The sequence below is a fragment of the Dendrobates tinctorius genome, unplaced genomic scaffold (assembly GCF_039654945.1).
Source record: "Dendrobates tinctorius isolate UK_male_01 unplaced genomic scaffold, ASM3965494v1 ptg000226l, whole genome shotgun sequence".
NCBI classification, from domain to species: domain Eukaryota; kingdom Metazoa; phylum Chordata; class Amphibia; order Anura; family Dendrobatidae; genus Dendrobates; species Dendrobates tinctorius.
The window spans coordinates 4,699,087-4,712,559 of record NW_027361893.1 but is presented as its reverse complement, the minus strand read 5'-3'; the positions used below and the strand labels follow the sequence as shown (position 1 = coordinate 4,712,559).

General features: G+C 49.7%; 1 pseudogene; it reads left to right on the top strand.

Moving 5' to 3' along the window:
* The first annotated feature begins 3,661 nt into the window (after positions 1-3,661).
* Positions 3,662-4,648, top strand: LOC141059336 (ATP-dependent DNA helicase PIF1-like; annotated as a pseudogene).
* The last annotated feature ends 8,825 nt before the right edge of the window (positions 4,649-13,473 follow it).

Here is a 13,473-nt window from a genome sequence, read left to right as displayed (position 1 = left end):
GACCTCAGTGACGAAGGGGAAAATGAACTCACAACACTGAGGTATACAGCACATGGGGGTACATGGAGCCTGAGGCATACAGCACATGGGTGCTACATGGGGCCTGAGGTATACAGCACATGGGGGTACATGGAGCCTGCGGTATACAGCACATGGGGGGTACATGGAGTCTGAGGTATACAGCACATGGGGGGTACATGGAGTCTGAGGTATACAGCACATGGGGGGTACATGGAGCCTGCGGTATACAGCACATGGGGGGTACATGGAGCCTGTGGTATACAGCACATGGGGGGTACATGGGGCCTGAAGTTCCTTGATTACCTTGCACATTGCAGCCGCACAGGAGGACGTGACACTTTCAGCTCTCCTATCTCGCTCAGCAGAGGATGGAGCGGGGGAGGGCAGCGACTCCTGTCAGGGTTGGTTCCTGTGTGCGGAGTCCGGCGCCTCCCTGGTGCAGAAGCAGCCCCTGTGTCTATTGCTGCATCCTGAACTGTCCCTCACCTGGAGCCGGCACCGCAGGAGTCTCCCCACTGACAGTCCCTCACAGACACCTGCAGCCGCACCGCAGGAGTTTCCCCACAGACAGTCCCTCACAGACACCTGCAGCCGCACTGCAGGAGTCTCCCCACTGATGGGAAGTGTGGCAAAATACCGCGCTGAATTCTTAAAGGGCCCGCAGCCAAAAAATAGGGAAAGTGGGGAAAGCGGCTGCGGGCCGCACAAAATGATATGGCGGGCCGGACGTTCCCCACCCCTGCTTTAAATGAACAACAACGGATTGCATATGACACTATTGTCATACTCCAGAGGGACATTTTGAGTACCGGGTGATGCCTTTTGGGCTCACTAATGCCCCTTCTGTCTTCCAGTCTTTTATGAACGATATTTTCCGGGACTTTGTAGATAAGTTTTTGATCATTTATCTGGATGATATTTTGATCTTTTCCAGTGATTGGGATTCTCATGTGGAACATGTAAGGACTGTGTTCTGGATTTTGAGGGAAAATTCTCTGTATGTTAAGGGATCCAAGTGCGTCTTTGGTGTACAGAGGATTTCATTTTTGGGATTCATTTTGTCCCCATCTGCTATTGAAATGGACCCGGCCAAGATACAGGCCATTTATGATTGGGTTCAGACCACTTCTTTGAAGGCTCTCCAGAAGTTTTTGGGTTTTGCTAATTTCTACCATAAATTTATAAGTAATTTTTCTGGTATTGTTAAACCACTGACTGATTTCACCAAAAAGGGCGCTGATGTGGTGAATTTGTCTCCAGAGGTAGTTTCGGCATTTCAGGAGCTTAAGTGGAGATTCACTTCTGCTCCGGTTCTACGGCAACCTGATGCCTCACTTCCATTTCAAGTGGAGGTAGATGCTTCTGAGATTGGTGCAGGAGCCGTTTTGTGTCAAAGAGATCCTGTGACTTTTAAGATGAATCCCTGTGCCTTCTTTTCTCAAATATTCTCCCCATCTGAACGTAACTATGACGTGGGGAATCGGGAATTGTTGGCCATGAAATGGGCATTTGAAGAGTGGAGGGAGCTAGACATCAAGCTGTGGTCCTTACCGACCACAAGAATTTGATTTATCTTGAATCAGCCAAGCGCTTGAATCCTAGACAGGCTAGTTGGGCCTTGTTTTTCACACGTTTTAATTTTGTGGTCTCTTTTCTTCCGAACACTAAGAATGTTAAGGCGGATGCCCTTTCTAGGAGTTTCTTTGCAGATTCTCTTGATGTGACCGAGCCTACTACCATTCTAAATGAGGGTGTAGTTCTTTCCGCCATCTCACCCGATTTGAGATGTGCCCTGGAGGAATTTCAGGAGGACAAACCTGAACGTTGCCCTATGGGAAAATTGTATGTCCCTGACCAGTGGAGGAAATGAGTAATGTCTGAAATTCATTGTTCCGCATTGGCTGGTCATCCAGGTATTTTTGGTACCAGAGATTTGGTGAGCCTGCCTTATCTCGTGATGTCAGGAATTTTGTGCAGTCCTGTGGAACTTGTTCTCGGTCCAAGCCCTGTTCTCGTTCTAGTGGGTTGTTGATGGCCCTGCTGGTGCCCAGGAAGCCATGGACTCATGTCTCAATGGATTTTATTTCTGATCTTCCTGTCTATCAGAGAATGACTGTTATCTGTGATACATTTTCTAAGATGGTCCATCTTGTACCACTCCCAAAGTTGCCATCTTCTTCTGAGTTGGTGCCCTTGTTCTTACAACAGGTGGTTCGGTTGCACGAGATTCCTGAGAACATTGTTGGACAGAGGAGTCCAGTTTGTTTCCAGATTTTGGTGAGCTTTTTGTTCCAAAACTGGGAATTCAGTTATCTTTCTCCTCTGCATTTCATCCTCAGACCAATGGGCAGACTGAGAGAACAAACCAGACTTTGGAATCCTATTTGAGATGTTTCATATCTGATGATCAGGATGACTGGGTCTCATTTTTGCCGAATTTGCGCTAAAAAATAGGACTAGTTCTGCCACTTTGATGTCCCCCTTTTTCTGTAACTTTGGGTTTCATCCTCGATTTTCTTCAGGGCAGGTGGAATTGGAATCTTTGGCCTGCCCAAGTGTGGATTCTGTGGTAGAGAGTGCAGCAGATTTGGGACCAAGTGGTGGACAAGTTGTCCCACTCTCAGGAAAAAGCCCAACGGTTTTCCAACCGGCATAGGACCATTGGTCCCTGGTTTAAATTGGGTGATATGGTTTGGTTGTCTTCAAAGAATATTCCTATGAAGGTTGCATCTCCAAAATTCAAGCCAAGATTCATTGGACCTTATAAGATTTTGGAAATCCTTAATCCCGTTCCTTTCCGACTGGCCCTTCCAGTTACGTTTAAGATTCATAACGTGTTCCACAAATCCTTGTTGAAGGTTTGTAGAGCCAGTAGTTCCCATGGCGGCGCCTCCTGACCCTGTATTGGCTAAAGGTAATTTGGAGTATGAGGTAGAGAAGATATTGGATTCTCGTCTGGCTAGACGGAGACTCCAGTACTTGGTCAAATGGAAGGGTTATGGCCAGAAGGATAATTCTTGGGTCTCTGCTTCTGACATTCATGCCAAAAGATTGGTTCATGCTTTTCACCGGGCCCATCCTGACCGGTGGTGGCGTGGATGAGGGTTCGGTGACCCCTCCTCAAGGGGGGGGTACTGTTGTGAATTCTCTCTCTGGCTTCCCTTTTGCTTTGCTTTCAGAATATACCAGAGTGCTGATATAGTGGGGGCGAAGTCGTGCGACTTCAATGTTTTTTGTGCATCAGACGTGTTGGACTTTTTGCAAGGTTTTTTGCATGATTGCAGACAGTGTCTTTCCTGTCTAGTCAGTGTGGGCCCCATCATTTGCTCAGTCTATTTTTCTGCCTGCGTTTGTGTTTCCATCTTGTCTCGCCGACAATATATGTTTGGGGGCTATCTATTCCTTTGGGGTCTGCTCTGGGTCAGTTTAGATTTACCCTTTCTTGCTTTAGGCTTAGTTAGCTCTCCGGCTGTGCCGAAGCGTCTAGAATCATCGTAGGTACGCTCCACGGCTGCTAGTTGTGTGGACAGGATCAGGGGTCTGCAATCCGCTTAGTTACCAACCTCTCTAGTTTTCTGTGGATTAGCCTGGGCCTGCTATCCTCCTCGGTGACCCATTCATAACACTTCTGCATGAAATAATGACTAAAAATGTTGCTGAAAAAAATGAAATTCCGTTTGGAGGTAAAGTTTTTGTCATTGGTGGAGATTTTAGGCAATGCCTTCCAGTCATACCAAATGGAACAAGATCAGATGTTATCGAGTGCAGCTTAAAAATGTCTGACCTTTGGAAACAGTTTAATAACTCCAACTAAATAACAACATGCGATCTTCAGACCCAGAGTACAGCAACTGGCTTCTTAAACTTGGTAACGGTCAACTTAGCAATCAATACAACCTTGGAGAAGACATTATTGAAATACCAGAAGACATGTTGTGCACTGACTGCATCGTAAGTGATGTTTTTGGACAACGTGTTGAAATTATCTGTCCCAAGAACGATGATGTGGCTCTGCTAAATTACTGTGTGATGGATAGAATGCCTGGAGAGTATAAGTTGCACAAAAGTGATGATTCGGTGGATGTAGACAATGAAGATGAACGAGAGCATTATCCAGTTGAATTTTTAAATAGTCTTACACCATCAGTAATGCCATCCCAGAGACTACAACTTAAAGTTGGAACAATCGTAATGTTGCTGCGGAATCTAAATACAAAAAATGGTCTATGTGATGGAACTCGCCTGATTGTTACTGGACTCCATTCCCACGTAATTCAAACAAGAGTTATCACTGGATCAGCAAAAGGAGACAAAGTGTTCATTCCATGTATTGATTTATGTCCTTCGGACGCTGGTCTTCCATTTAGGCTTCGGCGTCGACAGTTTCCAATCAAACCAGCATTTGCCATGACAATCAACAAGTCACAAGGTCAAACTCTTACACCGTACTGACATATATCTACCGGAGCCCGTTTTTGGTCATGGACAACTCTATGTTGCATTTTCAAGAGTTAAAATGAGATCCAATGTCAAGGTGCAAGTTCTTGATACCCCTTTACAAGGAAAGTTGCTTATAGATAGTCAAAAGGTATTCAGAAGAAATGTGAACAAAAATAATTTGGGTTGATATTGTTAACAAATGTTTTATAGTGTCGATGTACTTCATTTGTCTGATGATTTATTTAAATACAGTTAGATATTCATGTAATGGTTTATATATTTTGATAATCTGTTTAATAATTTTGTTCAGTTGTATTACGTTCTATGAGCAATAACATTTAATGATAATGTATATATTTTACCTGGAAAATCCTGTGTATCTACATTGTTCCTAGCGGTTAAGACTGGAGTAACTTTCGCTCTTGGTATGGCGTTGATTGCACAATCATATGCCACCATATAGCAGACATCCAGTAACTGGTAATAATTCCCTCATGTGTGGAGTCTATTTGTCTCCAAGCATCTATTTATATAATTGCCTTGTAATGTTTTTATTTCCTGTTCTGTCCAGATGTCACCGTGTCCCAGAATTCAAAACGGAGGAAGTTCAAATGATGAGTATCTCAATATGGAAACTGCTGCTGGTACCAACCTATTGTGCGGTACCACCAGCAGAACACCATCGCACCACACTCACACACTCTATATGCCGTACCCACCACACACACTCACAGCCTCTTGCACAATGCCACCAGCGGAACATCGTTGCACTGCGCTTGCGCCAATTCTGCGCAGGCGCAGTGAATCATTCGGCTGATCCTGAAGGCAGATGCGCAACGTTTTTACAGGCAGAGGAAGCCGGTCACATTAAAGGGGTTTTCCCCACGAACAAAACTTCATTTTAAAAATTAGTGATGTGTCGTTCGTGAACGAACCGAGACAAAGAGCCGTCTCTTTCATGTGACCAACATCCGACACTGCGGAGACACCATCACGTGTTTCTCAACGCAGTGATTCTAGAGCACTGCCCCCATCCCTTATGGGAAATATGTAAAACATGCAAAAACATAAGCCGCGGAGACACCATCACATGTTTCTCAACGCAAGCAATGACTAGCCAGGTCTTTCACCGGGAAGGAACAACCACGGGAAGGGAAGTCTCCAATGAAGGAAACCACCTATGCCACCTCATTGCTTACGTTGAGAAACATGTGATGGTGTCTCCGCGGCTTATGTTTTTGCATGTTTTACATATTTCCCATAAGGGATGGGGGCAGTGCTCTAGAATCACTGCGTTGAGAAACACGTGATGGTGTCTCCGCAGTGTCGGATGTTGATCTCCATGAGGTCAATCATCCTCCCTTTTTCATGGTCTTTTACTAGGCATTGCTCCTACTAGCCAGTTTCCTACTCCACACTGATGAGGGGCAATACCCCGAAACAGCTGTCTGTGGATGGATACCATGTTTTGGCATAGGTGGTTTCCTTCATTGGAGACTTCCCTTCCCGTGGTTGTTCCTTCCCGGTGAAAGACCTGGCTAGTCATTGCTTGCGTTGAGAAACATGTGATGGTGTCCCCGCGGCTTATGTTTTTGCATGTTTTACATATTTCCCATAAGGGATGGGGGCAGTGCTCTAGAATCACTGCGTTGAGAAACACGTGATGGTGTCTCCGCAGTGTCGGATGTTGATCTCCATGAGGTCAATCATCCTCCCTTTTTCATGGTCTTTTACTAGGCATTGCTCCTACTAGCCAGTTTCCTACTCCACACTGATGAGGGGCAATACCCCGAAACAGCTGTCTGTGGATGGATACCATGTTTTGGCATAGGTGGTTTCCTTCATTGGAGACTTCCCTTCCCGTGGTTGTTCCTTCCCGGTGAAAGACCTGGCTAGTCATTGCTTGCGTTGAGAAACATGTGATGGTGTCTCCGCGGCTTATGTTTTTGCATGTCTTTCATGTGACCGACGGGAGTTGGCTCACCACTGGGAGCTGAGCCAAATTTTTTTCTCCCCCTGCTGTTTGCGTAGCTTCTTCCTGCCTGGCTGGGGGCTGGGAGGAGCTGAGGAGGAGACTTAGAGCACTGAGTACAAGTGGGGAGTGACTGGCAAGGCTTTGACTTGCGACTGGGCTCCTCCCACATGAACACATAGCTGTACTGTGATTGGCTGCTCAGTGCAGTGAGTGCACACACATGATCTGTGATAGATCACAATGTGCAGTCACACAGACTGTCAGTGTCACTGACATAACAGTGGATGCCCATCAGCGGCAGGATGAGCAAAGGCGCTGAGGTCAAGCACTGACAGCCATCTCACCCCTCTCATTATTTTCTGTAGTTCCTGCTGCTCTACAGTGGGAAAGTAATAATATAAATCTGAGGCAGAGAAACTCTGTGGACAGATCTGGGGTGTATGTATAATATAGGGCTCTAAGCATCACTCTGTCCGAAGCCTTTATAGACTGCGCAAGTGCGACGCACCTGCGCAGTCTGGCTCCAGACAGAGTGATGCACCCCCCACGAGATCACGGTAGATGCACTCCCCCCAGGAGATCGCGGTATGCATAAGCACTGACGCATACCGCGATTTCCGGCACAACACCTTACCGATTCGGTGTTGCCGCGGGGTCTTTCGTCTGGCGGTGATGACAGGAGAGGGCAGGTTGTTGGGCCGGAATCGGCGCATGCACAGTCCGCGCTTTCCGGTGCCATTTTGTGAAAGACACACTGCAGTGTGTCTTCAAGAAAATGGCGCCAGAAAAAGAGGAATGTGCAGGTGCCAATTCCGGCCCAACAACCTGCCCTCACATCACGGCACAAAATATTCCCGATCGGGTATTCACCGTGAAGTCAGTAGAGGGCGGGTTGTGGCACCAAGCATACCTGGATAGGGGGGTTAGAGGACCATGCATGCCAGGATTGGGGGGTGAGGGGTAGCATGCATACCAGGATAGGGGGGTGAGAGGACCATGCATACCTGGATAGGGAGGTTAGAGGACCATGCATACCAGGATAGTAGGTGAGAGGACCATGCATACCAGGATAGGGGGGTGAGAGGACCATGCATACCTGGATAGGGAGGTGAGAGGACCATGCATACCAGGATAGGGGGGTGAGAGGACCATGCATACCAGGATAGGGGGTGAGGGGACCATGCATACCACAAAAGGGAGGTGAGGGGACCATGCATACCAGGACTGGGGGGGTGAGAGGACAATGCATACCAGGATTGGGGGATGAGGAGTACCATGCATACCAGGATTGGGTGGAGAGGGGGCCATGCATTCCAGGATGAGGAATGGGGTGCCATGCATACCAGGATTGGGGGGGGTGAGGGGACCATATATACCATTATAGGGATGACGGGGCCATGCACACCAGGATTGGGAGATGAGGGGTACCATGCATACCAGGATAGGGGGGTGAGGGGTACCATGCATACCAGAATTCGTAGGTAAGGGGTGCCATGTATACAAGGATTGGGGATGAGGTGACCTTACATCCTACGATAGGGATGAGGGGGGACCATACATACCAGGATTGGGGGGTGAGGGGACCATACATACCATGATTGGGGGGGTGAGGTGACCATGCATACCAGGATAGGGGGGTGAGAGGACCATGCATACCAGGATAGGGGGGGTGATCATACCAGGATAGGGGGGGATGAGAGGACTATGTATACCAGGATAGGGGGGTGAGAGGACCAAGCATACCAGGATAGGGGGGGGTGATAGGACCATGCATACCAGGATAGGGGGGTGAGAGGACTATGTATACCAGGATAGGGGGTTGAGAGGACCATGCATACCAGGATGGGGGGGTGAGAGGACTATGTATACCAGGATAGTGGGGTGAGAGGAGCATGCATTCCAGGATAGGGGGGTGAGGGGGCCATGCATACTAGGATAGGGGGGTGAGAGGACCATGCATACCAGGATTGGGGGGTGAGGGGGCCATGCATATCAGGATAGGGGGGTGAGAGGACCATGCATACCAGGATTGGGGGGTGAGGGGGCCATGCATATCAGGATTGTGGATGAGGGGTAGCATGCATACCAGGATAGGGGGGGGTGAGAGGACCATGCATACCAGGATAGGGGGGGTGAGAGGACCATGCATACCAGGATAGGGGGGGTGAGAGGACCATGCATACCAGGATAGGGGGGGTGAGAGGACCATGCATACCAGGATAGGGGGGTGAGAGGACTATGTATACCAGGATAGGGGGGTGAGAGGAGCATGCATACCAGGATAGGGGGGTGAGAGGACCATGCATACCAGGATTGGGGGGTGAGGGGGCCATGCATACCAGGATTTGGGGATGAGGGGTACCTTGCATACCAGGATTGGGGGATGAGGGGTACCATGCATACCAGGATTGGGGATGAAGTGACCATGCATACCAGGATTGGTAGGTAAGGGGTGCCATGCATGGTGCAGATATCAGAGTTATTCTGTTATAACCTGGAACATGTCTCCAAGGATTTACTTATAATGGTATGTGCACATGTTGCGGATTGCTGTGTGGAATTTTCTGTGCGGAATCTGCATCTCTTGGCAGAATCCGCAGGTCTAGATCCGTGAGGTTTTTATGCAGATTTATTGTGGATTTTGTGCGGATTTGGCCTGCGTTTTTACACCTGCGGATTCCTATAATGGAATGGGTGTAAAAATGCTGTGGAATCCGCACAAAGTATTGACATGCTACGGAAAATAAACTGCTGCGTTTCCGCTTGGATTTTTCCGCAGCATGTGCACAGCGGTTTTTTTCCCCATAGAATAGCATTGTACTGTAAATCACTTGTGGATCCACAGCAAATCCGCAACGTGTGCACATAGCCTTAGAATAATCAGTGCCGGCAGATGTCACAGCACTGACTAATGTAGAACACATGGACAAATATCAGATATTAGAGAAGAACACAAGTCACAATACAGAGAGGAGTGAGGGCCTGATCCCAGGAGCTTACACTCTGAGAAAATGGCTAAAAAGCCTTCACTAGACCCCTGTACAGCTGTATAATGAGGCCCAGGCTTTATAGTGAAGGGACTGGAGGGAGAAAAGAGGGGAAATGAGCAAGAAAAGTGAAGGGACTGGAGGGAGAAAAGAGGGGAAAGGAGCAAGAAGAGCCGGACTGCCCATCACTAGACCCCTGTACAGCTGTATAATGAGGCCCAGGCTTTATAGTGAAGGGACTGGAGGGGGAAAGGAGCAAGAAGAGCCGGACTGCCCTTCACTAGGCCCCTGTACAGCTGTATAATGAGGCCCAGGCTTTATAGTGAAGGGACTGGAGGGAGAAAAGAGGGGAAATGAGCAAGAAGAGCCGGACTGCCCATCACTAGACCCCTGTACAGCTGTATAATGAGGCCCAGGCTTTATAGTGAAGGGACTGGAGGGAGAAAAGAGGGGAAAGAAGCAAGAAGAGCCGGACTGCCCATCACTAGACCCCTGTACAGCTGTATAATGAGGCCCAGGCTTTATAGTGAAGGGACTGGAGGGAGAAAAGAGGGGAAAGGAGCAAGCAGAGCCGGACTGCCCATCACTAGACCCCTGTACAGCTGTATAATGAGGCCCAGGCTTTATAGTGAAGGGACTGGAGGGAGAAAAGAGGGGAAATGAGCAAGAAAAGTGAAGGGACTGGAGGGAGAAAAGAGGGGAAAGGAGCAAGAAGAGCCGGACTGCCCATCACTAGACCCCTGTACAGCTGTATAATGAGGCCCAGGCTTTATAGTGAAGGGACTGGAGGGGGAAAGGAGCAAGAAGAGCCGGACTGCCCTTCACTAGGCCCCTGTACAGCTGTATAATGAGGCCCAGGCTTTATAGTGAAGGGACTGGAGGGAGAAAAGAGGGGAAATGAGCAAGAAGAGCCGGACTGCCCATCACTAGACCCCTGTACAGCTGTATAATGAGGCCCAGGCTTTATAGTGAAGGGACTGGAGGGAGAAAAGAGGGGAAAGAAGCAAGAAGAGCCGGACTGCCCATCACTAGACCCCTGTACAGCTGTATAATGAGGCCCAGGCTTTATAGTGAAGGGACTGGAGGGAGAAAAGAGGGGAAAGGAGCAAGCAGAGCCGGACTGCCCATCACTAGACCCCTGTACAGCTGTATAATGAGGCCCAGGCTTTATAGTGAAGGGACTGGAGGGAGAAAAGAGGGGAAATGAGCAAGAAAAGTGAAGGGACTGGAGGGAGAAAAGAGGGGAAAGGAGCAAGAAGAGCCGGACTGCCCATCACTAGACCCCTGTACAGCTGTATAATGAGGCCCAGGCTTTATAGTGAAGGGACTGGAGGGGGAAAGGAGCAAGAAGAGCCGGACTGCCCTTCACTAGGCCCCTGTACAGCTGTATAATGAGGCCCAGGCTTTATAGTGAAGGGACTGGAGGGAGAAAAGAGGGGAAATGAGCAAGAAGAGCCGGACTGCCCATCACTAGACCCCTGTACAGCTGTATAATGAGGCTCAGGCTTTATAGTGAAGGGACTGGAGGGAGAAAAGAGGGGAAAGAAGCAAGAAGAGCCGGACTGCCCATCACTAGACCCCTGTACAGCTGTATAATGAGGCCCAGGCTTTATAGTGAAGGGACTGGAGGGAGAAAAGAGGGGAAAGGAGCAAGCAGAGCCGGACTGCCCATCACTAGACCCCTGTACAGCTGTATAATGAGGCCCAGGCTTTATAGTGAAGGGACTGGAGGGGGAAAGGAGCAAGAAGAGCCGGACTGCCCATCACTAGACCCCTGTACAGCTGTATAATGAGGCCCAAGCTTTATAGTGAAGGGACTGGAGGGAGAAAAGAGGGGAAAGAAGCAAGAAGAGCCGGACTGCCCATCACTAGACCCCTGTACAGCTGCATAATGAGGCCCAGGCTTTATAGTGAAGGGACTGGAGGGAGAAAAGAGGGGAAAGGAGCAAGAAGAGCCGGACTGCCCATCACTAGACCCCTGTACAGCTGTATAATGAGGCCCAGGCTTTATAGTGAAGGGACTGGAGGGAGAAAAGAGGGGAAAGGAGCAAGAAGAGCCGGACTGCCCATCACTAGACCCCTGTACAGCTGTATAATGAGGCCCAGGCTTTATAGTGAAGGGACTGGAGGGAGAAAAGAGGAGAAAGGAGCAAGAAGAGCCGGACTGCCCATCACTAGACCCCTGTACAGCTGTATAATGAGGCCCAGGCTTTATAGTGAAGGGGCTGGAGGGAGAAAAGAGGGAAAGGAGCAAGAAGAGCCGGACTGCCCATCACTATTAAAAATGGTCTGTGTCTGACAGTGTACGGAGCATAACACATCCCCTGGGCAGGGGAGGCAGGAAAAGACAATACTGACAATACAGCAGGGGATCATAGAGGATACATTTTGTGAGGTAAAATATTTCACTGACTGTTTTTAAACAATATTTTACCTCCAAAAATTTATTCTCTGCTATCTCCTGCTGTAATGTCAGTATTGTCTTTTGCTTCCTCCCCTGCCCAGGAGCTGTGGCATGTTCTGTACACGGTCAGACACAGGGGTGAGAGAGACAGAGCACAGGAGGGAGATAGCTCAAATGGGACAGCACATGAGGGGAGAACACAGCACAGGAAGGAGAGAGACAGCAGACAAGGGGGATAGCACATGGGGTAGACAGGTCAAAGAAGAGAGCACAGACGAAAGAAGTCAGCACATGAGGAAAGACAGAGTGGATAGCTGGGTGAGCACATGGGGGCAAGAGATTCTCAATGCTGCAAAGCCTGCCCCCATCGTGACATCACCGCCCTCCCGTTGCGATAGCATCCGGCCTCCATCCAGTTCCACACATAAAACTGTGTAGAAAAGGCGGCGCAGGGTAGTTGTGCCAGTAGTGAGGGGAAATAATGGCGGGAATGTCACTGACTGAGAAGACTCCATGTAGCGTCTGCACTTCGGAGATCATGTGACCCCTGACTCCTCCCCTCCTGTGACCTCATCACAGGTCCTGTGCGCACAGAGCAGCCATATATGTGGAGTGTGGCTCTGCGGGTGGAGGTAAGTGCTGGAGGCTCCATTATTCTCTATGTGGAGTGCAGCTCTGCGGGTGGAGGTCGGTGCTGGAGGCTCCATTATTCTCTATGTGGAGTGCGGCTCTGCGGGTGGAGGTAAGTGCTGGAGGCTCCATTATTCTCTATGTGGAGTGCGGCTCTGCGGGTGGAGGTAAGTGCCGGAGGCTCCATTATTCTCTATGTGGAGTGTGGCTCTGCGGGTGGAGGTAGGTGCCGGAGGCTCCATTATTCTCTATGTGGAGTGCGGCTCTGCGGGTGGAGGTCTGTGCAGGAGGCTCCATTATTCTCTATGTGGAGTGTGGCTCTGCGGGTGGAGGTCGGTGCTGGAGGCTCCATTATTCTCTATGTGGAGTGCGGCTCTGCGGGTGGAGGTCAGTGCCGGAGGCTCCATTATTCTCTATGTGGAGTGTGGCTCTGCGGGTGGAGGTAGGTGCTGGAGGCTCCATTATTCTCTATGTGGAGTGCGGCTCTACGGGTGGAGGTCGGTGCCGGAGGCTCCATTATTCTCTATGTGGAGTGCGGCTCTGCGGGTGGAGGTCGGTGCCGGAGGCTCCATTATTCTCTATGTGGAGTGCGGCTCTGCGGGTGGAGGTCGGTGCCGGAGGCTCCATTATTCTCTATGTGGAGTGCTGCTCTGCGGGTGGAGGTCGGTGCTGGAGGCTCCATTATTCTCTATGTGGAGTGTGGCTCTGCGGGTGGAGGTCAGTGCGGAGGCTCCATTATTCTCTATGTGGAGTGCGGCTCTGCGGGTGGAGGTCGGTGCTGGAGGCTCCATTACTCTCTATGTGGAGTGCGGCTCTGCGGGTGGAGGTCGGTGCTGGAGGCTCCATTATTCTCTATGTGGAGTGCGGCTCTGCGGGTGGAGGTCGGTGCTGGAGGCTCCATTATTCTCTATGTGGAGTGCGGCTCTGCGGGTGGAGGTCGGTGCTGGAGGCTCCATTATTCTCTATGTGGAGTGCGGTTCTGCGGGTGGAGGTCGGTGCTGGAGGCTCCATTATTC